Source organism: Motacilla alba, chromosome 3, assembly GCF_015832195.1.
Source record: "Motacilla alba alba isolate MOTALB_02 chromosome 3, Motacilla_alba_V1.0_pri, whole genome shotgun sequence".
Taxonomy (NCBI): domain Eukaryota; kingdom Metazoa; phylum Chordata; class Aves; order Passeriformes; family Motacillidae; genus Motacilla; species Motacilla alba.
The window spans coordinates 113452363-113478732 of NC_052018.1; the positions used below are offsets into that span (position 1 = coordinate 113452363).

The window sequence follows — 26370 nt, forward strand, 5'->3', positions numbered from 1 at the left end:
GGTGAATTAAAATCCAATTATAGTTTATTTTCCTAAATCAGGATTGTTTCAAATTAAACATTGGAGTTTAATCCTTACCTGCTGTCTGCGTCATAGGAACATAGAAAAAGCTGTTTTCCTCTGTATAATATAGATCAAATGGCTGTAGTCCTCCTTCCTCTGTGTCCAATACCTTTGTGACTTTCCTGGGCAGAGCTTTCCTCTCATGAAAGCTGAGCTGGGCCTAAAATTCCCACTGGCAAGGTTTCTGGAGGCCTCAGACCAGTCATACCTCCACAGCAGATGACAATCCTCAGAGGTGTGGCTATGTTGTGAGTACTTCTCCTTTGCGTAGGGGATAATAGATGCTGAAGTCTGGCATTGCAGGAAATGACAGAGCTATAGCACAGCTGAGAGAAGGACCCAGCCAAGGCAGGGGGAGATGGGGGCAGCAGTGGAACCCAGATTCACCAAATATTTAAGTCCTGGTTGCTCTTTAAGCCAGTAGTCAGGAATCAGGTACCTTTGGGGATCTGGCTCTGCACATCTAAAAGAGTGATCAGGAAATCGGTGGGGACTCATCTCCAAGGGTTTATGTTACAATTGTGTTCTATATCTCTCTATTTTTGAACATAAGCCTCAGAGAAATCTTGGCTTGGCCTAAACTGGAGCACCCCATCACAGACAGGTCCTTAAAAAAGCCCACAGCCTAACTGTGTATCTAGAGATGCTGAACATGTAGGGAAAAATTAGGCCCAGCCATTCCCTCAAATTTAATAAGAAGCAGCCTGGGGCACATAGATGCAAGTACTGTTGATGGTCAAAATTCAGAGTTACATAAAGAGCAGTGAATGACAGAAGGCAATCAGGAGTTCTGTGAAAAGGGCTCCATCCTCAGACTGTTCTTATTGCAGATATCAGACTGGGGTATGCCTCGTCATCTCAGCCTGGGAACAGGCTGGGAAATGTTCAGTGCCAAAGCAGGTACATTTTCCCTCTCTTGTTTGCTCTATGCTAGTTCAATTTCTTTCCCAGCCACATACTTGAGGCCAGGATTAGCAGCATTTGGATAAATATTTCCCTCTCTGCTGAAAAGGGAAAAAAAGAAGAAATGTCTGAGGAAAGTGGAGAGAATCAAGGCAGTCTCTGAGTTCCAAGTGACTCTAAGAGAGCCCAGGAAATAACACCCAGGATCTGGTGGCACTGTCAGCATTTTGGTGTTCCCCTCACTTGGCTGCCTCACAGCTCAGCTTTGCAGCACACAGGGGTGCGAGCTGGAGGCTGGAGGTGATGCTGGGAGCAGCCAGGAAGCTCCCACTGCCCACAGCTCTCAAACCATGGACAAAACAGGGGCTGTTCTTTCCCTGTTAACCTGCTGCAGGCTCTGCCTGTCCTGCCCTTCTCCGGCTCCTGGCCGGTAACATGGGAGCACACATCCTGCTGCTCTGATGCAGGAGAGCATGTTCCTGCCTCATTATTCATGGGCTGTGACCACAGGTACTGCTTGTTAAGCCTGCTGAATATTTGCCTGAATAATTAAGAAGGAGCTGAATCATTCTTAGAGCAAATTCCGGTTTTCTCTCTCCTCCTACTTCGTTTAGAGGCTTCTCTTCTCACATATCCCCTATACACAGTGTGAAACGACTGTTCAAATAGTACCAGATAGTCAGAGTCAATAAACTCCCCATATGGGGTTTTTTTTTTTTGGTTTTTGGTTTGTTTTTTAAATCATCCTTAGAAGATGCTAAAGAATCAGTTAAAATTGCTTAGTGGCACTATTGCGACAGAAATCCTGGCGCTGCGGTGCAAAAGCCTGCCCCCCTCTGCATCTCCCAGGATAGAGGCAGCCACATTCCTGAGCAGCACAGGGTCCATCCCTGCCCTCACTCGTCTTCAGAACGAAAGCTGGTTGCTCCTTCTAAGCGTATTGGGCAATGTTTGTGATCTATTTAATGAGTCTGCCTTTTGGGTTTTTTTTAAACTCCGTGATTTCTGCGGCAGCAGAGCTGGAAAATGAATCTTAAATTGAACCCAGTTTTCTCACTGGAAAACTACCTCTTATCCTCCTCCCACTCCCTCTCTGCTTTCTCTTCCTTTTACCATTCCTTACATCTCTTTCCCCAAGTTATGCTGCATTTTATTTTGCCTTCACTGCATTTTCATCCCTGACTTTTGATGCACAGAGCCAAATTCATCCCTGCTGGTATCCAATGGACTGAAATTCTTCTCTGAGGCATTATTGGGCTGAATCCACAGCCAGCCAGCATTTTGCAGTGCTGGTGGCTTAGCCAAAACAACAGTTTATAATCTCTCTTTTCCTCCCCTTATCTACCGTTAATATGAAATATTAATAAGTACTAGTATTGCTGCCTCGAAAATCATACTTGTTTCTGCAGCACCCATCAGCCGAGCTGTCGGACTGAGAATTCCTTTTTAACTTTCCGTGTGTGCTAGGAAGTTGCACGATGCAAGCACACTGGATTCCAGAGCAGGGCTGGCTCTGGGATCCTCCTGCCATCCGCAGTGCACACCTCAGCCGAGTGCCGGGCACGATTAACCCCTGCGGGAGCCGGCCTGCAAAGGTTTGTTTTCCCAAAGTGCCGTTTATGAGGCTGAATGCGTTTCCCCATCAGGCTGCTGGTCCAGATCCCTCACCTGGAGGGGGTGTCTGCACAGTGTTAATCTCAGGCTGTGTTTACAGCCCGGGAACATGACAGGCTCTCTCCTTCCCTGCGGTTTCCGTGTGCACAGCTGATTAGATACTCTAATGCAGCAGGAAGCCCCTCTCGCCTGAGAATTCCTTCTCGTATATTTAGCAAACTTTAGACTGCTTCCTTTCAAAAGAGACTGAAGGACATATTTTCGTGGGAAGAGGGTGAGACTCACAAAGCACGATCTACAGTCACGTTTTTCTGTGGGGAACTACAGAGCAGGGGAGGAGGAATCACCCGCAATTCTCTCTCCTTCTCCCCCGCGCCTCCCTCCCCTCCCCGTCCCTCCCCCACGCCCATACAACCATAACACGAGATGAACGCGCTCCAAAATACAGCTGCAAAGCCTTCCCTCTCTTCCGGTCTTCTTCGCCTTGGCGAGAGGGGGGGCAAGAAGAGAGGATGAGGATGGAATTACCCAAATGTAGAACTGATGTTTTGACTCTGCCATCCGCAGACTGCTCAGAAAAGCCTGCACGCACAGTGTCAGAGTCAAACCCAGCCAGGGCTTGCTCACTGCTCGCAGGAGAGGCTCAGACAGGGAACAGGGAGGCATCGCTGCTCATCTCCTGCTCTGGATGGTTCCATAAATGAAAGCCAAGGCTTGTGGGGTGAGAGGGAAAGGATGACTGAGGCTACGAAACAGAGCATCGCACTTCGACTGCAATCCCCAACGTTCATTAAGATCCCCATTAAGAGATAAAATTTACAAACATACACAGTTTTGTATGAAATGAAAGGATTTCCTCCCCATTAGAAATCACGCTGGAGACAGCTCCATTTGCTCCAAATTAGGTACGCTCGGAATGAATATTTTAATTAATTAATGATAAATAAGCCAGGCACTTTCCTCGAACAGAGTTACCGTTTCCTTCCTCAGCAGCAGTGGGATGTGCTCGCTGTGCTGTGTGTGTGCTCATGTACTTGTCCGGGCTTTGTTGTTGATTTCTCTTTCTCATTTTTGAACCTGTCCCTCAAATGATCAGTTACAACACATGTCCTTAACCATGGATTTCCTCGTGTTTGGCTGCTACGACGTGGGAGAGGGGAGGGAGGAGAGGGAGAATAAACAGATTAACACACCCAGACCCCTGGCAGGATGTTCTGAGAAATAAAAAGAGGGGAGAGAAGGAAGAATTCACACATAAAAATAGAAGCCCACGTAGATTGGCCATATATGGAGTACCGGGGACTTCAGAGGGATACCCTCTTCGGACCACCCCTTTGGCGGAGGAAATCGCTGCTGCGGGAGGGCCCCTGCCCCCCTGCCCGGGCGGTTCGCCCGCAGCCGCCCCCAGCCCCCTGGCCCGACCCCGGCCCCGGGGAGGCGGCGGCGGGGCGGCGGCGGGAGGCGGCGGGGCCGGCTGCGGGAGCGGTGCGGCGGCGATGACTCAAAGCCGCCCGGCCCGCTCTGCCCCCTCCCGCTCCCCCCGCCGGGGAGGGCTATTAAAAGCTGCTGACGTAGGAGCGGACGGCCATCTTTGATGAGGGCACGGCTCCCGCTCCATTGAAGAAGGAGACCCGCGGAGGTCAGCAGCCTCCTGTCCTTGCCTCCCATCCAGCTGCCGCACCGACCCACCGACCCCGCCGCGCCGCGCTCCGCCAGCCCAGGTAAAGGCGGGACAGCACCGCGGGCACCGGCTCAGCGCGGGGAGGGCGCGGTATTGACGGTAATGAAATGGAGAAAAAGGGTATATTTAAAGTGGGACCCGTTCGGCTTTTTGTCTCCAGCCTCTGAGCTGCCGCGGGTGCAGAGAAAGGCCGGGAGAAGGGGGCGATTCCGCCGCCAGCCTCATCGCCGGCTGCAGCCAGGGAGGCAGCCGGGCTGTGCCTCTCGGCCGTGCGAGCGGCAGGAGGCCGGCGGAGAAGGCGATGTCGGCGGAGAAGGGGAAGCAGCGCCATTCCCAGCTCCGGGCGGGGAGAAGGGTGTGCGGGCGCTCCGCGCTGCTGGGCCGGCCCGGCTGTGCCGCCCGGGGCACTGCAGCGCCCGCAGCGCGCCGGGCTGCGGCGGAGCATCAGCACCGCGGACAGCGCGGGCCCGAGCGGCGCGGGGAGGGGACGGGCGCCGGTCTGCGTCTGTCCGTGTGTCCGTGTGTGTGTTCAGCACCGCGGACAGCGCCGGGCCCGAGCGAGACGGGGAGGGGACGTGTGTCTGTGTCTGTCGGCGTGTCCGTGTGTGTGCTCAGCACCGCGGACAGCGCGGGGCCCGCGCCGGGACCGGGCAGTGCGAGCTGCCTGCGTCTGCCTGCGTCTGTCCGTGCCTGTGCCTGTGCCTGTGTCCGTGCGTCTGTGCATGTTCAGCACCGCGGCAGCGGAGGCGGCCGTGCTGCAGCGCCCTGCGGCTCCGCGCCCCCCGCCCCGGGGCTGCCCCCCCAGACACGGGACTGGGAAGAGATTCCCGACTGGCGAGCGGCGACGCTCCCTCATTCCAGGACAGGACCGCGGGCGAGCGCGCTTGTGGTTCTGTAGCTCAGAATGAGAAGAGGGAGAAATAAAATTTAAAAAACAAAAAGCAAACAAACCACAACAACAGCAAAAGGCAAATAGCATCAGTTCCTGCGATCAGTCGGCGTTTGGCACTTCGGCCGCTCTCCCTGGAGAGGTGTTTGCGCAGGGGAGGCGGGGGTTACATAACGCCCTGCCCGCGGGTCCCCCCGGGCCGCGGGGAGCGCCGCAGCCCCCGGGGTTCCCTGCAGCCGCGCTCCGTGCCCGGCGCGGCTGCCCGCGGGCTGCGTGCCGCGGCTCCGGCGGCGCTGCGCCGTGACACGGGGGCCACCGGCCCGCGCCGCCCCCCCGCCCCGTGCCCGCGCTGCGGAGCGGTGCGGAGCCGCCGCCTTATGTAACGCGGGCTGCCCCGGCACGGCTGCTGGCCCCGGCTCCCCCGCGCCGCCGGCGTTCCCTCCGCCCGTCCTTTCCGCTTCCCGGCACCCCAGCCGCCCAAACACCTCGGTGCGGCCCCAAGTTGGTAACTTCGCTGGGTTTTTTTTTCTGCGGGGCGAATAAACAAGGGGAGAAAGGGGGATTTGGCTGCGTGTCCAGACATTGCGCTGCGTAGCTGCGTCAAACCGGAGCCGCGGGATCTGGCAGATTTACGTGCTTGGCTTGAATAATTGCCGCTGGTTTCGTTCCCAGCTGAAGAGCAGCAGGGGGGGAAATGGGGGGCTGGTCTGCGGCGCTGCCCTGAGGTGGCAGAGCAGCCCCTGAACCCAGACCCGTTTGCTTGCAGCCCCGGCCGCAGCATCTGCAAGGACATGCCTGTCCCACACCCCCACCTCGTCCTAGCTCTGGGCATGGAGAGCTCCCCACCGATCAGCACCAGGATGGTGTGGGGCAGCCACCCCTGCGGGTGGCAAGGGGGGGACGGAGCCATCTGGGAGATGAGTGCTCTGCTGGGAATGGCTGGGGAAGTGACTCTCTCCTGGGCCCCCAGCCACCTGCACATCCCTGCAAAGAAGCCAGTCTAGGAAGAAGCAGCAGTGGTTTTCCATTGCCGCTGCATCGCGCAGAACGGGTCAGCCAGGAGGTGACTGCTGAAGAGTTTGGTTCCTAGGATGGGTGCCAAAAAGATAACAGAGGTGACCAAACCAAAGATGCAGACAGGCCTGATTGACAAAAGCAAAAGCTTGAGGCTGCCTCTGAAGTCAAGAGGAGTTGCAGAAACTCAGCACGTTACAGTACCAAATGCAGCTAGATAGCAACCCCCAAATAAATGCAGCTTAACTTTCTTTCTGCAGCTAACTAGAAAATGAGAGTGGCATTTCCGAGAGCTCTCGGGACCAGGCTGTGTGTCCATTGAACTCATGGGGGCAGTGAAAGAAAGAACAGCAGAATCCAGCCAGCATGAACCCTCAAAATACATCTAATGAGATGCAGCTCCACTTCCCAGATTTATTGCACTGGAGGAGGGAGATGCTTTTCAGGTCAAGGGAAAGCTTTCCATTTTTCTCCCTATGCTTTAGGTATGGCAACAAATGGCAAGATGAAAGTGCCAAGGCAAATAAAGCACGGTCTCTGCCTAGTGCTTGCACTGCCTTAACGGCGCAAGGTAACGAAACAAAACACTTTTCCTGTCAGTGGGAACAACTTCAGCGATTCTCATGTCTGTGTGTCACAGGGCTACAGCTGCTGCGTTTGTAGCAACCCTCAGGGGAAAATAGAAAGTATATGGCATGGTGTAGGGTTCAGTTTGCTAATGATTTCTTCTCTCAGGAGCGAAGAACAGAAACTGTTTCCCCTTCACCTTGCCTTGTTGTCACACAGTTACTCTTTCTCTTGCATTTTTTCCCCCCCAAATCTCTGTTGTAACGTTTTGTAACATAAGGAGGGTACTTTCATCTGTGCATATTTATACCCCCCCACACACTCATTTCAGAGATTTCCAGGGTTGTAGGCTGGGTAAAACCACAACAGATGCAGGCTGACTTTGCAGCATTCAGTGGGCAGAGGGCATTTTTCTGTCTGTGGAGTTTCATTCCCTGCTACCAATGCAGCCACCTTTGGGCTGGGCCAGTGCCAGGCAATCTGTAACAGACTTGTTCAAGCATTTCCGAGCTTTAGAGTCTAAGGCAGACAAGAATAATGTGTTGCTGGAGAGCTGCTGCAGGATGCACTTCTCAGGCAAATCGTGATTACCTCTAGGAAGCTGGACTTGGGAGTGGGCATAGGGCTCGTCTATCTCCTCCTGGGAATGCTGGATATAGTTTTTCAAGGCTGTAAGTTGTCAAGGAATAGTTGGTTTTTTTTTTTTAGCTTTTTATTTTTGAGCCTCCAACGGTCTGTCTTTCATTAGTTACAATACACTCTGGCTTTCTTGCCTACTGACCTTGCAGATTCTGCTTGCTGCATTGTATTGCAACAAGCACTTTCTCAAAACACACAAGTTATATTCCTAGTTCTTGTCTGTCACCGCTATGTTACTCCCCCCACAAATGCTTAGACACACACAAACTCCCACCAGCAAAATCTGCCTCTCATCTGATCATGATTTTCAATATGCTGTCCCACATCCCACTAAATTTTCTAGGACTTTCCACCAAGCACAAAGACAAGTCAACTGCACGGGTTCAAAACTGTTCTTTCTTGCTTTGTGATGGCCCCAAGGCTGACATTGCAAGACCCAAAAGTGGATCTGAGTGGCCTTGAGGAAGTGCTTGAACCACTTGTCCTGCTATTTTAGAAGGAAATTTAGCTTTGCTTGTGCATCTTTCATCTTGTTCACTTGCTATTTGCTCATCACCTCATGCTCACCTACAATCCTCTTTTAATTCCTGCTAAAGATCACCAGGATCAAAGAAACACATCAGGGCCATTAGGACCCTGAGTGTCACCTTCCATTTTTGATTATTCCAGCAGGTCTAATCCAGAGTCAGTAGGAATCAAGGAAAATAATACTTCCCTACATAGTTTTGTGTGACTTGTAAAAGAATATTTAGCAGTTTAGGTTTTTCAAAGGGAAACAAATTCTGTGTACATATTCCCTGTGAAATATACTAGCACTAGTGATTCTAAAGAGAATGTAATATTGCATTATAACATTTTCCTTTTTTTTCTTCTCTTCTCTTCTTTTCTTTTTTTTTTTTTTTAATAATAAGAGACATGGTATCTCCCAGTGGAGAAAGCTGAATTCTACTACAGGCACAGGGAGGAGAAGAGGGAAACACTAAGTAATTAATCATGGCTGTTCCTGGCCTTTTAGAGCTGAATGTTAGTGCTGACCAATCTGTGCTCTGTCTGGCTATTTAGGAGATTTTTTTTTTTTTCCTTTAGAGCTAACAGTGCTGTGTTTTACTTTTTGAATGGGATTTAACTTATTTGGCCCCATTGTCAATTGGTGTGAAGTGGCATAACTGAGTGCTGTGCTACTTACAGGCCGATAACCTTTCAAGCTGGGACTCCTTGTTCGTGTTTTAAACCAGAAATGGGTCTATCTGCTGAAGGAGCAGCTCTTCTAAAAAGAGAGCTCATTTCAGATGCTGCCCTCCCCAAGCCATCCCTGTTTTCCCAGCCTGGTGTCACTGTCGCAGACCCTCCTGGCCAGGCTGCCTCAGAAGTGGTGCCAGGGAGCAGTGATGAAGCAGCAGAGCAGGAATCCTGCCTCTTACGCCTCTGTTTCAGGCTGGGTTCTGCTGCACTCTGCTGGTACATAACACCAGCAGAACCTGAATGTGCTGTGAAACCCAGCCGAGTTTGTCCTACAGGCACAGTTGTGTGCAGAAAAAGTCAGAAATTCCTACTGTAGCCATTAATTTTTCTTTCAAGCTGGGGACTAGTGTAAGTTTTCTGCATTCTGCTAAGTGCACCGGAAAATTAGGCTTCTTCCCTCAAGTTTTTAAAAGGCAATATTCTTAATGGCTGAGACATTGTATTCGTAGAGTTGCAATATGAAAGAACAGAGGCAAAGCCAAGTCTCACTGCACAAGTGTCTAAAACTGAACAAGAGGAACTGTTCTTATATGTTCTTACTATAATTATAGTTTTCCTTGTGCTTTTGATATGACCAATTTTTTGTGCCAGCATTTACTGGTAGAATCCATGAGCAAAATGGGAGTTATCACAGACTATGGCAGTGCTCGTGACTAAAATTTGTATCCTAGACATTACAAAAGGATGCCCTCATGTAGGTGATTTGCGAAATTAATGCAAGATTTGCTATTTCTCCCTCAAAACCTACAAATTATCAGGGAGTTGCACATCCAAGGTACTGCAGAATCCTTGGTAGGCACGTTTGCAATTCTGCATTGATCTCTTCCATCTCCCACATTTTCTCAGTAGCGTTCCCTTGCTAAAATCCCAGTAAATCTCCAAAGACTTTCACTGTCACTTGTCTGTCAAAGAGACTAGAAGTTTAGATTGAAAACTAAACTCTGGTCATTTCCCAGCTCGGTGTTCATCATGCTGTATTTATTTGTTACACTTACTCTCCACCCAAAGGAGAGGAATTCTGTTCCTGAATTGCAACACAGTCATAGAAGAAGTAGTAATTGTATTTTTCCTTTTGTATAAAACAGTTATTTGGAAGATGTGCCAACCTCTCCTTTGGTTCCTTTTCCCACTCCTGGAAATTATAGCTCCCAGTGGAACTGTGCAGATGCCAGTTCCTTGATCTGTCTTACAGAGGTAAATAGATTTCCTCCAGCTACTCTCAAAAATTTCACGAAACAAAAGTACACTTCTTCAAAAGAACTCATCTGTCAAAATAGTGTTACCATTCACCGATTCTTTTTTTAAACAGGAACAGAAGTCTCCCATGCATATTTAAGCATTTTTTAAATAAAAGGTACTAAAATTAGCTTCACTATGCTTTAGATGGAAATGAAAGTTTTCTTTCTCCTCCCTGCACTAGTATTTTTTGTTCAGTCTGGTCCCATTCACATCCTTAGGCTCCTCACCATTCACCTCGCAGGGTTTAGCCAAGCTTGCGTTCTGCAGGCATCAGGGAGCTGCTGCTTGGTGCAGCCCAGCACTGCTGCTGCTGCCTGCAGCCCGGGCACAGCCTGGGCACAAACCCCTGCGGGCTCAGGGCTGCCTGTGCCCCGCAGCGCTGGCCCCAGTGACTGCCATCGTGAGGGAGAAATTCCTGCCCCCTGTTTGTGGGCACACACAGCTCACAGGGATGGCTCGCTCCTGCAGAAAGCGGCAGGAGGCGATTAATTGGACTGGACATGTTCAGTAACATCTGAACTTCAGCTGTGGGGGGCTGGGCATTAAAACACCAGGACTGCGCGTGGGACATCTGGATTCAGGTGCAAGTATCACACATTAAATAAATGTACCCTTTGCCAAGTGCCTCAACTGCCTCCATCCATAAAAGAAAAAGCTGAGATTAAAACAACTTCCAGTTTACATTCCTCGGCTTCAGATGTAGGACAAGTACCCCTTACCTTTGAAAAGACATTTTTATGACTATTAGGGTATGGCAGTTTCCAGTGCCTGAGGGTGGTGACCTAAACTCGAAATGCAGCATTCTCCCAACAAAGGTTGTTGACATTTACCTAGAATTTGACAAGGTGCTACCCATGATTGTTCCCTTCAGGTTAGTAAAAGGCTTGGCTGGAAGATGCCATATAAATCCAGATTATTGCTATTGCATTCACAATAGCAAGAGAAGAACACGCTCTCAGACCAGAAGGTGGATGAAACATTGATGCATTTGCTCGTGCATTACACCAGACCAGGACTTTGCCAGAGCCCTGTGTTCCTCCAGAGCTGCACTGAGCTGCAGGGGAGAGCGGGACTGAGCCCTCTCCCTTCCGCAGCACCGATTCCAAACCAGCAACACGACAGCTGAACATACAGCCCAGTTATATTTTGTGAATAATTGAGTATTCCAGCCAAACATTTGCTTTTCCAGAGAGCGTTCACCTAAGTGACACTCAAGGATGTGAATAGCCCTCAAGAAACAAACCAAGGTATGCAAACCCAATTAAACTGGAATTCACTGCAGCTTCCAACAAGCAGTTCTCCCCAGGGAAGCGTTTGCTGTATTTGCTCCGCTGTGTGGAGACAGGTACTGGTTGCAGAGCTTACTGAAGGATTTCTTGCAGCTTTTCTGCCATTAAAATCCTGTTCTTGGGACATGGAATTTGCAATTCCTGAAAATGTAGGTCTTTCATTATACCAGAAGCAAGAGGCAGAAAGGTCAAGAGCAGCAGAGGGGCCTAAGATGGCGCTGGATGAGTGCAGGAAGGGATTGTGTGGCGTGGCTGGTGGTGCTCACAAGAGACTGGACTTGGTAAGGCAGCGAGTCTCCTCAGCTCTGATGTTCCTAAGAGGTTTGCTTATTTAACAGCAGAAAGGAGAGGAGGGGAAAAAGGCCTGGATGGTTCTTTGCTGTCGGTTTAGTTCACTTTAGAGATGAGCACGTCAAGAGACAGTGGAAAAACCCCTGGAGGCGCCAGGAATGCACTAAGCATAATTGAAAATGCTCTAGACCGCCTTTGTAATGCAACAGCAGGGCCATCTGCAGGCTTTAGGTTTTCAATATTAGCAAGGCATTTTTAAAACATTGTGTTGTCGGTTCCCTTTTTCTTAATTAACTGTTTTAAATAGTACAAAATAGGCTGCTCCTGGAGCAACTTGCAGGCTCTGAGGATCATTTTCTAAGCCTGGTAAACAAGAACAGGTGTGTACTTCTAACAGGCTGACAAATAAGAAGGCAAGAGAGCTGCCAACGTCACACAAAAGGTACCCAATTTCCAGATTAATTCCCGGGGCACTTAAGGTTAGAGTATTAAGCAGGCTGAAAGAGGGTAGCATGTGACAGAAGAGCCAAGCAGCATGTCTCATCCTCTGGAGGTCTCATAGCTGTGCTGCCTTCTTATTTTTCTTGGTGTTTGGGGTCTCCTCCCAGTCCTACCTCGAATTCTGCAGCCTCAGCTCTCTGCTCTCATCATGTTCCCCAAATGGCCTGAGGGAAACCACCCTCTCGGGAGGAGGAGATGCAGAGCAAGACCCTTTTCAGGGGCTTGGCATGGACAGACAAGACTTCACAGGCAATGAGCCACCCAGATCACAGAGGGACAGCAGGGAAAGAGTAGGAAGACTGGAACACAGTGCAGGTGGAGATGAAGAGCTCACTCTCTCTCAGCTACAAGGACCCCAGTGCTTCCCTCTCCTTTGACTGGGTCATTGAGTAAGAGGCCAGAAGTTGTTACCCATCAGTGAACTGAACCCCCTATAAAACAGGACATCCCGCAGGTTGCAGGGCTTCTCTGTCTTAACTGCTTCTCCTGCAGTAAAATATTCAGATTTGCTTTCAAAAACTGCCCACAGTGAAGAATGTGACAGTATATGGTTTTTAATTGAACAGTGAAATGCAATAAATTCTTTATTGTGGATGCAAGCATTTATCTGCAAAGTTATTAAACTGCTATTTAGATTGATGAGCAGCTCTGCTGCTGCCAGACTCTGATTTTCCTAGGGTTACCCCTATTTCTTTATGGAGTAACACTTGCTTTCCTCTTTAGAGTTCATATTTATAAGAGCTCCATTCTTTCCCAGTAAGGATTCCATATTTCTGTCCTTTCCTTGCCTGCAGAAAGCCTTTACTTGCACCCAGAACTTTACTCACAAAACTTTTAAAGAGCCCCCAGCTTGACAGGTGAAGAGATAAGACAGTGATCCAAAGGCCAGGACAGACTCCATGATGCTGGAAATTAGATGTTCAAGCACAGAATGTGAGACTCCAACACCGTTTAAAGATTTCAATTTCTTTGCCTTCTTGTCGTATTCTGTTTTTGCAGTGACATTTCCAAGAAATGTGTTGTACACTCAGCTGTTCTCCAGACAGTGTTCTTCCATTCATGCCTGCAGTCAGAACCTATTTCTCAAAACAACCACCTTTCTGCAGCAGGGAAGTCAGAGACCTTTCAAAATTTAACCAGGCTCTCCAGTATTGTCAAATACAGTAGGCCAGTTCATGGCCTTAGAAGAGTTGGTTTATCTTAACCAGAATATGCTGCACTGTACCAATATGGATGAAGAATAGGACAAGAGGACAAAAAGCAGAACTAATAACCAGAGGAATGAAAATAAACCCAACAAAGCACAAACACACCCCCCCCCCCCAAAAAAAAAAAAAAAAAAGACAAAGGCCAGAAGATTCAAATAAGAGAAAGGACAAGATGGGATTTTTGTTTAATTCTCTTTCTTGCTGTTCTTTCCCTACAAGCACACGATTAACAATTACCTAGACTTAAAAAGTAAATGTCAATCCTCAGGTTTTTGATAGAGTCATTTTAAAGGTGTCCTGAAGTGTTAGGTTATAAAACATTCTCACTCCCCTTAGCAGCCACAACCTTGTGTTCCATTTTTGCATTTCCCAATGCAGAGGAGGTGCAGAGGTGCATCCTTACTCCTAATCTCAGTTTTATAGGCACATACAGGGCAGCAGGATGGCAGGATTTGTGAGCAGTGTCCCCTGTAGCTGGTGTCTCAGAGACAACGAGCAGAGCAAATGGATAACAACTGCTACCCACTCACTGCGGTGCTGGAGATGTGCACTTGCTCTGCAGCACTCACACTGAAAATAAAAGCAAAGCAGTGTTTGTGAAATCACAAGGCAGAGCCCAGACATTTTCCCTTTTGCTAGAAAGCCTTAAAGAGGCCCTCTTTTCAAGTGTGTTAGAAATAGAAGCCTGTTTCAGAAGAGACATGAAGTTATCAGTGCAAATTAATAGTGCCAGATGGGGGGTTAAATTGCTGCCTCACAGCTGGAGACATGCGAGGGAATGGAAGTGGTAGACTATGAGGAGGGCATCATCAGACGGGAGGAGATCCCCCTGCGAGGTGGGGTTTGGGAATGTCCTGCCTGTGCTTGTAAGCAGGTGCTCAGATGAGTGGTTTTACGGGCCGGAGTGAGGGGGAGAAGGGAACAGAGGCACGGCCATTTTGCAGATCCTGTCTCATGGCAAGGATTGTGCTGCTTTGCTTGGGACAAGCTGTCCAGCAGGACAAGCTGCAATGCAGTATGGTGGAGCCTGGTCTCCTGAGCTGGCACACGGAGACGGGGAGCTCACCAGAGCAATCACAGAAATGTGGCTGCACACTGGGATTGTGTGGCAAGGTTTTTGGGGGGGATACAAGGGGCAAATTCTGTGAGAAGCTGCCAGATACTTCCCCTGGGCTCAGTGGAGGCAGTGCCAGCTGGCTCCAAGATGGACCCGTGCTGGCCAAGGCTGAGCCTGTGAGTGATGGTGGCAGCACCTCTGGGATAACAGGTTTAAGAAGGGGGAGAAAACCTGCACAAGAGCAACTGCAGCCAGAGAGAGGAGTGAGAAAATGTAGGGGGAACAGCTCTGCAGACGCCAAGGGCAGTGAAGGAGTGGGAGGAGGTGCTCCAGCTGCTGGAACAGAGATTCCCCCACAGCCTGTGCTGCAGACCATGGTGAGCCAGCTGTGCCTCTGCAGCCCATGGAGCTCCACAGGGGAGCAGAGATCCACCTGCAGCCCATGGAGGAGACCCATGCCAGAGCAGGGGGATGCCCTTATAGGCTGTGACCTCCTGGGAAGCTCACACTGGAGCAGGCTCCTGGCAGGACCTGTGGACCCAGGGAGAGAGGATCCCACTGGAGCAAGTTTGCTGGCAGGACTTCTAATCCTGTGGGGAACCCACACTGGAGCAGCCTGCTCCTAAAGGACTGCAGCCCATGGAATGGCCCCAGGCTGCAGCAGCCTGTTCCTGAAGAATCACATCCCATGGAATGGCCCCAGGCTGGAGCAGCCTGTTCCTGAAGGATCACACCCCATGCAATGGCCCCAGCCTGCAGCAGCCTGTTCCTGAAGGACTGCAGCCCATGGAATGGCCCCAGGCTGGAGCAGCCTGTTCCTGAAGGACTGCACCCTGGGGAAGGGGACCGTGCTGGAGTAGTTCAGGAAGAACTGCAGCCCACAGGAAGGACCCAGTTGCAGAAATTAATGGAGGACTGCCTCCCTTGGCAGGGAGGAGCCCCACGCTGCAGCACAAGAAGAGCGTGAGGATTCTCCCCCTGAAGAGGAAGGAGCAGCAGAGCCAATGTGTGATGAACTGACCACAGTCCCCATTCCCTGCTGGAGGGAGAAGGTAGCGAATCAGGAGTAAAGTTGAGCTGAAGAAGGAGGGAGTGGTGGGGAGAAGGTGTTCTAAGATTTGGGTTTATTTCTCATTGTCCTACTCTGGCTTGATTGGTAATAAATTCAGTAACTTTTCCCAAGTTGGGTTTGTTTTGCCTATGAGAGAAATTGCTGCATCCCCTCCCTGTCCTTATCTGGACCCACAAGGCTTTTGTTGTATTTTCTCTTCCCTGTCCTGTTGAGCTGTGGCTTTGGTGAGTACTTGGCATAATCAGGGCTGACCCATCACAGGCTGTTGAGCTGGGACAGCACTAACTTCCAGAGCAACAGGGAGCTTGGTCAGGAATACTCCTGGTTTAAGGGTGTTGTTACTGAAGGAATGGCAGTTCTTACACTGAGAGAGCAGCTCTTAACATGGGCACTTCTCAAAACATTTCAGCGGAAGAGGAAGATCTGTTTGGCCATAATTAGGCCCTTTTTAACTCTCTGGACACAGTGACAAAGGAGCCTGTTCGCAAAGCAAACGTCAGGAGCTCAAACGCTTCAATAATGCACAGCTGCATTATGCAGAGGACAAGCTGTGGAGCTGCTCCTCCTTTCCATGCAAGTGCAGTGTACAACTGGAGCACACAGTGCACAACAGAGGCTCAGGAAGCCTTGAACACCATTCTTTACACCCCAAGGAAACAGGGCTGCAGCTGTGCTCCTTTACACTACACAGAGACCAACAGCACCACCCCTCCCTGAATCTCAGAGCTGGCAGTGACTTAATTCTGACTGAGACACTGCAGAAAGTTACACACGCACAAACACACTGTGGTTTGTACAAGGCAGGGATGTCTTGTATTCCATCAAACCCTGAATCAGTTGAGCATAAGAGCTATTTCACTATGAGTCACCATCTGTCTCCAGCAGAACGTGGTCAGTCCTCTCTCCAGCACTGCGGAGCAGAACTGACTCACCTCTGCTGGATCTGTTCTTTAAGTCCAGCACAGAGGCAGGGCTGAGGAAAGTGGCTCATCAGCACCTCAGAAATCACGTGCCTGAGACACGCTCAAGGCATGACGCACCTGAAGAAATCAGAGAGCAATTTGCAGCAAACTAATTATATAGTGAAATCCCCATCATTTTCTGTGTTCTGGCAATGCTCACCATGAATTTTGATTTCCTTGGCTTCCTCTTCATCTGAAATGATTTGATGAGTCTTTTTTCAGAAAAAAAATCTCTGGATCTTCAGACAGCTCACTGCGTGCATTTGAGGCTCGACCTGTACTGCATTCCTTCCATGTTGTCCCAAGGGCTTCCTGCTCCCTTACTGAGTGTGCAAGGGCTGCAGATGTGGAAAGGTGTGGGAACAGGGAAAAGCTTGTGGTTCAAATCCAGAATTTGCTCTCTCTGAATATTCCTAATTAAGTATTTCAGAAAATGCTATTTTGGCAAGTATTTTTTTCCTGTAACTTTATCCACAAGATTTTTGTCAGAAATCTTAACAGAGACATGTGAAATAACTTTGTTTTGAGGCGATTAAAATGCAGAATTGCAGCTGGATGTATGCTGATCCCATTTCCCCAGCTGAGTTACCACGTCCACCTCTACAGAAATAGCAACTGTCACAGCAACAGTCACAAGAGATGCAGCCCTCAGAGAATCACACCGAGCAAAGAAAAATATCTAGGACAGTGATTTAGCTTGTCTGGATTAAAATGTTCCTCATAGATGCTTTAGTGTTGTTGAAAGTCATCCTGAAGGAAGGTGACAGGCTGTTCAGGCCTGCCACGAGTTAACACAAAGGAACAAATAGTTATTGCAGGAAGGCTAATGCAGTATTACACATGGAAAATTCTAAGCAACTTCCTGGGAATGCTGGAACAAGAAAATCCGACCTGAATTTCAGAAAATCCCTTTCTGTGCTACCATATGTTGGAGAATGGGGAAAAGACATGAAACTGGCTTTGGACCAGTGAGGTTTAAAAAGTTTTTTTTTTCTGGGTGACAGCCTCATCTTCACAAACTCATGGTCACTCTGTGGGAGATGGGACACAGCAAACAAGGTGCAGGGGATCAAAAAAAGTGTCCATCTCAGGACAGGAGTGGATTATGTGGAGTTGAGATAGACACATGTGATTATTTAAAATTTTTAACAGAACTGCCAAGACCTGTCTCTCTTCAAAGGATGACGAATGCATGTGGACTTGTGAGGGTCAGCAGCAATCTGGCATTCTTTGGGTAAATGATGCACACTGCAGGACTGCCAGATACAGATGGACTAAAGGGAAATGTCCAGATGTAACTGCAGATGTCATAGGAAATTAAGCCGTGCACTTGTGCTTGCGATTCAAGAAGTTCCATTTCTAGGTCAGATGACAGCTCAGTTGGCCATTACTGCAAACATCTCTGACTTTTCTTGAAGTTTTCTGCCTAGAACCCATAAAAAAGCAAAGGACAAGTGCCATTTTCATGGGAAGCACATGGTAAAGCCATGTGCAGAATTAACTTTATGAAGGTTAATAATGAACTAAGGAAGGCAGTTGGTTGCTAAAGGATGAGGTTCTTTAGTACTCAATAAATAAAGATACATTGCGAATATTTCTTATCAGTGTGAAAGCCAATATTGCCAGTCTTGCATATGTAAAAATGTAAATATTTGTTCTGGTAAACACAAATACTATTGTTTGTGATTAATTAGGTTTTTCACTGCACTACCAGGAAAGTTTATTCATCTACTGTGTTGTAGTGTCCTGTTGAATGATGTCCTAGTCTAGTTGTGAAATATGGGTCACTGAGAGATTGTTTGTTTAATAAATCAGGCCAGCAAAGAATATGGAAATACTGTTTAATCAGTGCTGTTGAAATGAATTTGTTTCAGAATTCAACCACCTCGCTCTGGATAAATGCCTCCATTACTGCTTAAACTAATTAGTATTTCTCACATGAGGACATTTCAATTATATGGTAAAATATGAAAACTCAAAATGCAAAATATTGGGGGAATTTTAGTATTTTAGATTAGAAATGTTTTGCATTTTGTACCTATTCCAGCCCCTGAGAGAACAGTCCTTCCCTCCAGAAGTAACATAACCTATTGCCTCTGTTTTAATAGCTGGCTGACGAAGTGTGTGCAGCATGTGTGACAAGGTAGTCAGATCCCCAGGCACTGAAAACAGAACTTTGATTTGCTGGAGGAAAGAAAAGGAATCATTTCTGTCCAAGCTTTGAAAAAGATGACAGTAATTTTTAGAAATAAATATGTACTTTTTTTTTTTTCATTTTCTGCAAAGCTTCCATTTACGTAAGAAATGAAGAGTTTTAATCTTCTTAGTAAGCGTTTTGATCGTTATTTGATTAGTTTATAAAATCAGTATATTGCACATTTCCAACAAAATGGGAAACTTTTTACTGTTCCTTTGCTTCCTTGTGTCAGTCTCTCTGTCTGGCACGAGCCTCGTTCAGCTCCTGCCAAAGAGTCTCTGCTGATGAATGACATTTGTTCTATTGTTTAGTCCCAAACCCCCTAACACACTTACACTGATTATAGACTTCAGGGCCAAGAAATACTGACACACAATCGGAACTGGGGAGAGAAGGGGACAAAGTTTTTTGTTTGTGCTTTGAAGATGCTATAAAAGCCTTCCCAGCCTCATAACTTTGGCGACAGAAATGTAATGGAAGTGGGAAATGTTTATGTCTCGTTTTTGGATGAGATGAGGCAGATGAAGAGCAGTTTGGGCTTCTCATGGCCCAGCCATTTCTGGAGATGTTGCGTCAGATGTCTGGGACAATGTGGAAGCTGTGGCTGGCAGCCTGTGATGCAGGTTCCTGTCTCTTCTGGAAATAGCATTGAACAAAATACATGGCCTTGAAATTTATATTGTTTGGAATAGCAGGTGCTGTGCCATGGGTCAGAAAGAAGGATCTCTTTTAAATCAACAAATGGCTGGAGAAATATTATTTTAGCACTGTTGTCCTACTGAATTCTGTATTTTTACCACAGCATACACTTGTGATGGATCCCCTGTGGTACCCTCAGGGCACCTTCTCAAGTCTCAGGCTCTACAAAATCGCCCTCCAGAACAGCTGGAAAAGCTGAACACTTTTTTCCTTTCCCTGGCTTTGCCCACACTCCGTGCCTCTTCTGCCTGGGGGCCTTGGAGTGTCTTAAAGGAAAACAAGCTGATAGGAGCTGCTGTTCCTTAGTGGCCTTGGATGGGGCCACCAAGGGCCTGAGGCTACCTGTTATCCTGGGTAGATGGCCAAGGCACCTGCTGGGAGGTGACTTTGGGGACACATGGAAGGCTCACATTCTGTGATTGCCTTCTATCTAACTGGATTTGGTCACATTTAGGGGCTGCCCTGACCCGGGGGGTTGATGACCACTGAGGGGCAGAGGGCAGGTGTCCACTCTCATTCCTGGGCCTCTGTGAGCAGTTGCTGATGCCATGAACCTGTGGTGCTCTGCCCACAGACCTTCAGCGTGGGACTGCCTCTGCTCCTCAGTGGTTATGGCCTTCACGTCCAGAGGAGCAGGCAAATGCCAGTGGTGGGAAGGCAAGGGAAGGGGAGAATGCACCTAACAACTCATCATTTCTCTCCTTAAATGGGGATTAGCACCACACTCTGGCTTTGGGTTTCTGAATTTGGTAACTTTAGGGGCAGGGACCCATAAGGGCTCTGTGACAATTTCAGGAGCCAGACTGTCCTGACAGGGACATTGCTGCCTCTGCTAACCCGGGGCAGGAGTTAATCAGCAGTGGAAGGAAGGAAGGAAGGAGCCTTGCCAGCAGCCCAAACATGGCACTTGCCTTACCTAGTCAGGCTCCACTGCCTCCATGACATTAATTTGCTCCTGACCTAACGCTCCCAGCGCTGCAGTTCAACGTGTTTATTAATTCTAGGAACGAGCTTTCAGATGAATTTTATTGTTGCACTGAGACACAACGAGGTGAAGATATGTGGGTTCTATTCCATTTTCCATATCTATGCCATAAAACGTTGCATTCGTGCCACCTGTATTATTTGTGAGCTTGTATTAGTGCTTAGCTTAAGGCCTATTGAAATGTCCTGGAAATAAAATAGCCTCATTAAGCTTTGGGGTAGATTTTTAAATTCTTGTTCATTTTTCAAGTCAGAGGAGGTTGAAGCAGCAAGGCTTGCCAAAGAAGTAGGATCCCTATGTCATGAAAAGTTTCACTAACCTGGCTCAGACACATAAAGCTACTGGGAAAAATTTCCCAGTGGATGATCACTCCTGACATTCATCAACATCTAACAGAATTCATGGGTTGGTCTGTTGTTTTTCATCTCAGGGAATTTACACATTCCTCAGAAGAAGATGGCACAGGTTATTATAGAAACAGGTGCCTGGACAGAGGGGACTCATTTTGGGATGTAGAAGAGGAAGTGCCACGTTTCAGTCGCAGAGAAATTTCTTCTACTTGATATTGACCAGCAGGGGAAAGCTCTGCTTTCAAAGAACGATTATTAAATATGAATAAATATTGATTTTTCATTACGAATAAATATCTGCAATCAGACAAGTTAGTCAATATGAGCTACTCTGAAATTAGCCTTATAAGTTAAACTCTGCTTGCCCAGGGTTCATAAGGAAGATTCCATTGTTTCAGTATGAGAGAGATTAATGCCCCTGAGAAAATCTGGGCAGGAGTTTTCTTCCTCACCTTTGCCTGACAGGAAGAAGGATTTTTATAGTTCATTAAAGAGAATGACCTGTTCCAGGCTCTTAGGACAAGTCCTCAGAAAACACAGATTTTAAATCCCTCTCTCAATGAACTCAGCACCAGTTTAGCTCACCCAGCTCAAGGCACTTCACCGCTTTTCAGCGGTGAAGGAAAAGGAGGCATTCAGAGCCCTGCCTCACAAGCTGGTGGTTTTCTTCCTTAAACACAGAATTAATCTAAAATTAATTTCCCATTAATTTGCTAGTTTCAGCTACAGTTACAGTTATTTCCATATGCCAGGACAAAGTTTTTAATCAGGATCTGTATTTTGGGGTTCCTGAAATTCAGATGGGAGCTAAATTTGCTTCCCAGACTGCTGGCAGCTGTCTGCTGGGCACTGATGATGGTTCGTGTTCATCCAGGGCCTGTCTGAAGTTTCAGACAGTGATTACCCTTAATGTCTAATGAAACCGGAGGAATTAATTAGTCTTTTTTGTGACTCTGCTATCCTGAATTACTTAACCTGGATTCAAGGCAGCCTCATGGGGAGGAACGGGGAACGGCAGGGAAAAGGGACAGGAATAGATAATCTGTCATCTTGCTGTGGTGCCTCCCTTCACCTGGGCTTGCACAAACGCAGGGCACAGCACGGAGCCTCGCCAAAAACTGCACTTCTCCCTGGTCCCGAGGCTGCCGAAGCTGACCCCTGGATCCCGCAGCAGGCTGCGGACGCTGCAGCAGCAGCTGCAAATCCCCGGGCAGAGGCTGCAGCGCATCCTGCAGCGGAATGGCCCCCGCAGCGCCCGTCCCTGCTCGCTGCTGCGGGATTGCACGGGCGGCGCAGCAAAGCTCCTGCTCGGCATCCCCACGGCAGCCTCGCAGGCAGGCTCGAGCAGGGCTCGCCGCAGACACTGCAGTGCCCTCTGCTCTGCAGGAACCGGCGTGCTGCAAGGAGGCGACGGCCTGGGAAAGGAGGATTTCTGGGGGAGAGGGAAAAGGCATCCCACTGCTGCCGGAGCGCAGGAATCCAGCGAGGACGGGCAGGGGCTGCAGAGAACATCAGGGCTCACAGCATCCCTCTGAGGAGGGGAGCGCTCCTTTCTCTCTGGCAGCCACCCAGCCCAAAGTGCAATAAACCCACGAAATGGATTATTTTTCATTAAAAATAGACCATGTTCCCGTACGGGCTCCTTAAATAAATCTCTTGGCCCTGTTCTCTGCAGCTCAAGGTCAGCTGGAAGCGCAGCCCTTTCAGCAGAGCGCTGGTATTTCAGCAGGAGAGCAGCGAGTCCCAGGGCCGTGGCCACAGATGTGCTTCCTGACTGTGCCCAACGCACGCTGCATCTGGGCTAAGCCTGGGAGCTGCTGGACAACGCTTGGGCTGTCAGTCACAGGGCCCCGAGCCTACAGGAGCTGAAGCACAGCCACAAAGCTTTCCTAAGCCATCAACTGATGGCAGTGACAGAAATATTCCCCCTTTCCCTCAACAGTGGGTGGGTTTTTTTATCTGCTTGAACAAGGGGCTTTTAGTCTACCAGATGGGCCCAGGCTGTATGTCCTCCAGATCTGCTCCTTAGATGAATTCTCAAAGTTTACAAGAGTAACTTCATTTAAATCTGTGGCCTCTATTCTACCCTTGGGTGAAGTGTGAAGACAGCAGTTGCACTCCAAGATCTCTTACACCACACAGATTTTCTGCTGTATGTGCCACTGGGGCTTTGGGAAGGAAGGCATCGTCTCCCTCTCTTTATTCACTTATTGAAAAATATTGTCAGTTTGGTGAAAGCAGTTCAGTCTGAAATATCTGAAACGGGCAATGTTGCTTGTAGAAAACAAATTCTGTTTTAGACACAGAATTGTTCCCACATTATTGTTAGGTCAAGAATGAAGAACCACGGGTTTTTCAGGAATTTAAATTACATAAAATACACAAGTAAACAATGATTGCTTTAGATTTAAATTGGATTACATTCAAATGAAGTTCATGCCCTATCCTGTGGTCTTTACTTACAGGAGTAGCATTTATAAATATATAGTAAAGCATGTCAATATTCTTGATTGGAACTTATTTTACTTACAAATGACTTCATTAGCAAGTATTGTTCTTGTCTTCAAAATGTTTCCATTTCTAAAAATCATCATACATTTGCAAGAGGGGTAGAAGTGATGGGAAAGCTTTCCAAAACTAAAACCAGCTGAAAAAATCAAGGGAATTTGGCTGATACTGAAAGACCAGAGCTCTTCTACCCAAGCCTGAAAAGATGGCTCTCTACTGGTAGGTCTCAGAGGAGAGACACATTTACTGTTCCCTGAACAGCTGCAGCAAAGCCCTTGGGTGCCGCATGCACTTGAGACACCTCCCCTTGAACACTGGCTGCTTGGCCACTTAGGAGTGTAAAAACACCTTGTGGGGCAGAGCATGTTCTAGTGCCTGATCGCACAAGCTTCACAGCACCCCAGCCCTAACTCCCAGTGGCACATCTCCAGAAGCCACCTAGGGCTGCTGAACACACCTTTGGGGAAGATGTCCCTCCCGCTCAGACATTTCCTCTGTGTACGGGCTGTGCAGGGCCAGCTGTGCTCAGCGTGCAGGGCCAGCTCGGTGCCACCGTGGGCTGTGCCCTGTGGGCCCTGTCACACGCTTGTCCTTGGCATGGCTCTGTGAGCCGTGGTGCCTCTCGCTCCCAGCCTGGGTGAGTTGTCCCCGTGATGCTCTGGGGGCAGCACTGCTGAAGGCCCTCGGGTCAAGCTGTGCTCTCCTACAGAGGGCTGGAAAAGCAGCTACACCCAGAAACTCTGGATTTATGCCCAGGTGAATGAAAGCAGGTGCACCTAAATAAATGAGAGTCTTGTGAAGGTGGGGAGGTTGGAAGGCAAATCTTGTTTTTCTGATGCAAACCAAGCACTGTTTAAATGTTTAGAAGAATCAGATTGGCTGTCACTACTCATCTACTGCAAGGAATAATTTATTCCTTCATTTTGGCATGGCTTTTTCTAAAGCCTCTGGTCTTAAAGACCCAAAGTCACCTCATGTGAGTCCCAGCAAAGGCAGAAAAAGGTTTAGGGATTTAAATGAAAATAGAATTGGAGCTTTCATTGCCAGGCAGTGAGGCAAAATCCCTCTGCCCTCAGCTGTGTGCACACACTCTGCTTGAAATCTGGAGCTGTAGGATACTGACAGCAGAAGTGTGGGAATATCCAGGCACAGTTCTGGCAAAATCCTCTATGTGCTGAATTCTGTGACTTGTTTGTGACCAGACTGTGGCTGCTGTCAAATGTCAGCTATTAATTTTTTTTTTTTTTTGCTCAGTTTATTCTTGCTGTTTCTGTTGTTAGTATGTGAATTGCTCTTGTCCCAGCTCACTGCTCTGGTTCATCATCCAGCAGCTGAGTGAGTGGGCTGGTTTTGTGCTAGAGCCAAAAAAATCCCCTTGGCCATGTTATGTGTGAACCTTCACATTTGATCCTCCGTCCCTGCAGCTCCAGGTGTGCATTGTCTCAGAGGGATATAAGGCAGCCTGGTTTTCTGCTGTGTTTCAGGGTATTTGGTGTGCTGTTTTTTTCATGTCTACAGCACTGAACGCACCCTCTTGCCACCAGCAGTAGTGGTACCTTCACAGCTCAGGGATCTGGGCACTGAATATTAAAGAATTCAGCAGAAGCCCCCACGTACCTCTATGTTGCAAACAGCTGCTTCCCAGGAGCCAGACTGCTGCGGCCAGGAAACAGTTAATTGTTGTTTATTTTATTTACATGATCAAATTTAATCTCTTGTTTTACCGTTCCGCACAGCTCTATAAATCTCAGGTGACCTCACGGGACTTACCCAGCTCCCGAATTTCCCAAACCTTTCCTCTGCAGATTGTATCACAGCCTGTTTCAACATATCCATCCCCTTAGTGAGAACAAGACCTGCAGCAGGGAAAAGGGGGGCTCTTTCAAGATGTTTTCAATTCCACCCTTTCAGGGCCAGCATCTGTGGGCTGATGAGGGTTCATGATGCAAGTGTAGGACCAAGGGAAGGGACAACATTCCCATAAGGAACCGGAAAACTTTCTACTCCCAAGCACAAATTGAAAGGAAAAGGTTAGCAGCCAAACCAGACCATCTTGCATGCCCTTGCAGGCCTTAATTCCTTCACAAACATGTGCAAACTCAATGAAAAGAACTAGCTAAATAAAAATCCCCACGCAGAGAAAGATTTTGATCCTCTGTTAAAACAGTTTGAGCGGAAAGGATTTTGCAGCCTCTGCGTTAATCTGCTGGTCACGTGGTTGAAAGAGATGCCCTTGAGGCACTATCAAGCCTGTTGTTGAATTGATTGGTCAATAAAAAAAGAAAGGAGAAAGAAAAAAAAAGAATAGAAGTTGTGCTCTTGTATTAGTACAGCTAAATCCTCACCTGCAAGTCTGGGTAATTTTCCCTGGAGGAGTGCGCTGGGGTTTTTCTCATCATCCTGTGAAGGCTGAAATGGACTTCTGAAAAAGAGAGGTTTCTAATCAGCCTTCTTCAAATTTGTATTACTGATTCCTGGAAAATGAGTAGCAGCCAGGAATTAGTCGTAGGTGTGAATCAGAAAGCAGCATTGGCCTTTGAAAACAGGTGAATAAGTTTTGCATACCTGTGGGCTGCTGTTATGCATTCCTGTGGCTAATACAGTTTGTTACTTAGCCTAGAAATGTCGGTGCTTTCAACATCTGACTTGTACTCCAAGTGCATTGTAAGCATTCCCTGTATCCACCTTACCCGGCTGTTCCCAATTTAGTGGTTTGGATACAAGTATCTACCAGTAGAGAAGGGTGGCTATGACCCAAGGACCCTCCCATTTAATCTTCCAGTTGTGCCCAGTGAAGGAAGCTGCCAGATCTTCTCTCTTCTCTGAATAGCATTTGCAGCACTGCAGGATTTTGGGAATGGGTCTGGACTGGTCAAGGGTCCAGCATCCCTTCAGGGAGACGAGCTGTTTAATAGCAGCAGGAATTTTTGTTATCATGACTCTGTAAAAGAACCTTGAAATAATAAAATTTAAACTTGTAAAAGGTTTAGTGGTTTAAAATTGGGTTCCCAGCCCTTTTTGTTACATAAACTGCCTTTAAAAAAAGATACTCTGCTGTGTCCTTAAATTGTGCCTGCTGCATTTTATGTACTCACACGTCTATCTGTGTGTCACCTGCGTACAAACAGAGAAGGAGGGGAGTTAAAAACTAAATAGGGTCCTTTCTTTTTATAACATGGCTGTAGCTATTTCTTTTTTCTTGAAAGGAAGTAAGCTTTTCAAAGTTCATGAACTCTCCTTCAGCTTTAAATCCTGCATCCATAGTTTAGGTTCCTAGCAGAGACCACGACACAAAGTGGAGGAGAGAGGAGCCAGGGGTAGGAAATGGCACTTAGTGAGCCCTGAGCCAAGACCGTGGCAAAGCACGAGACATCCTTGGGGGATACTCAGGGCACCCTCA

General features: G+C 48.1%; 1 protein-coding gene across 2 annotated transcripts in view; it reads left to right on the forward strand.

Annotated features, from left to right (window-relative positions):
• Positions 1-3948: 3948 nt before the first annotated feature.
• Positions 3949-26370, forward strand: part of SNAP25 (synaptosome associated protein 25) — a 62063-nt gene continuing 39641 nt past the window's right edge. The window contains exon 1 of one of the 2 annotated variants that reach the window (XM_038131429.1): positions 3949-4301. The gene's annotated coding sequence lies outside the window, so the exon portion shown is untranslated. The remainder of the gene's footprint in view (positions 4302-26370) is intronic. The other variant, XM_038131428.1, reaches the window with a different exon arrangement.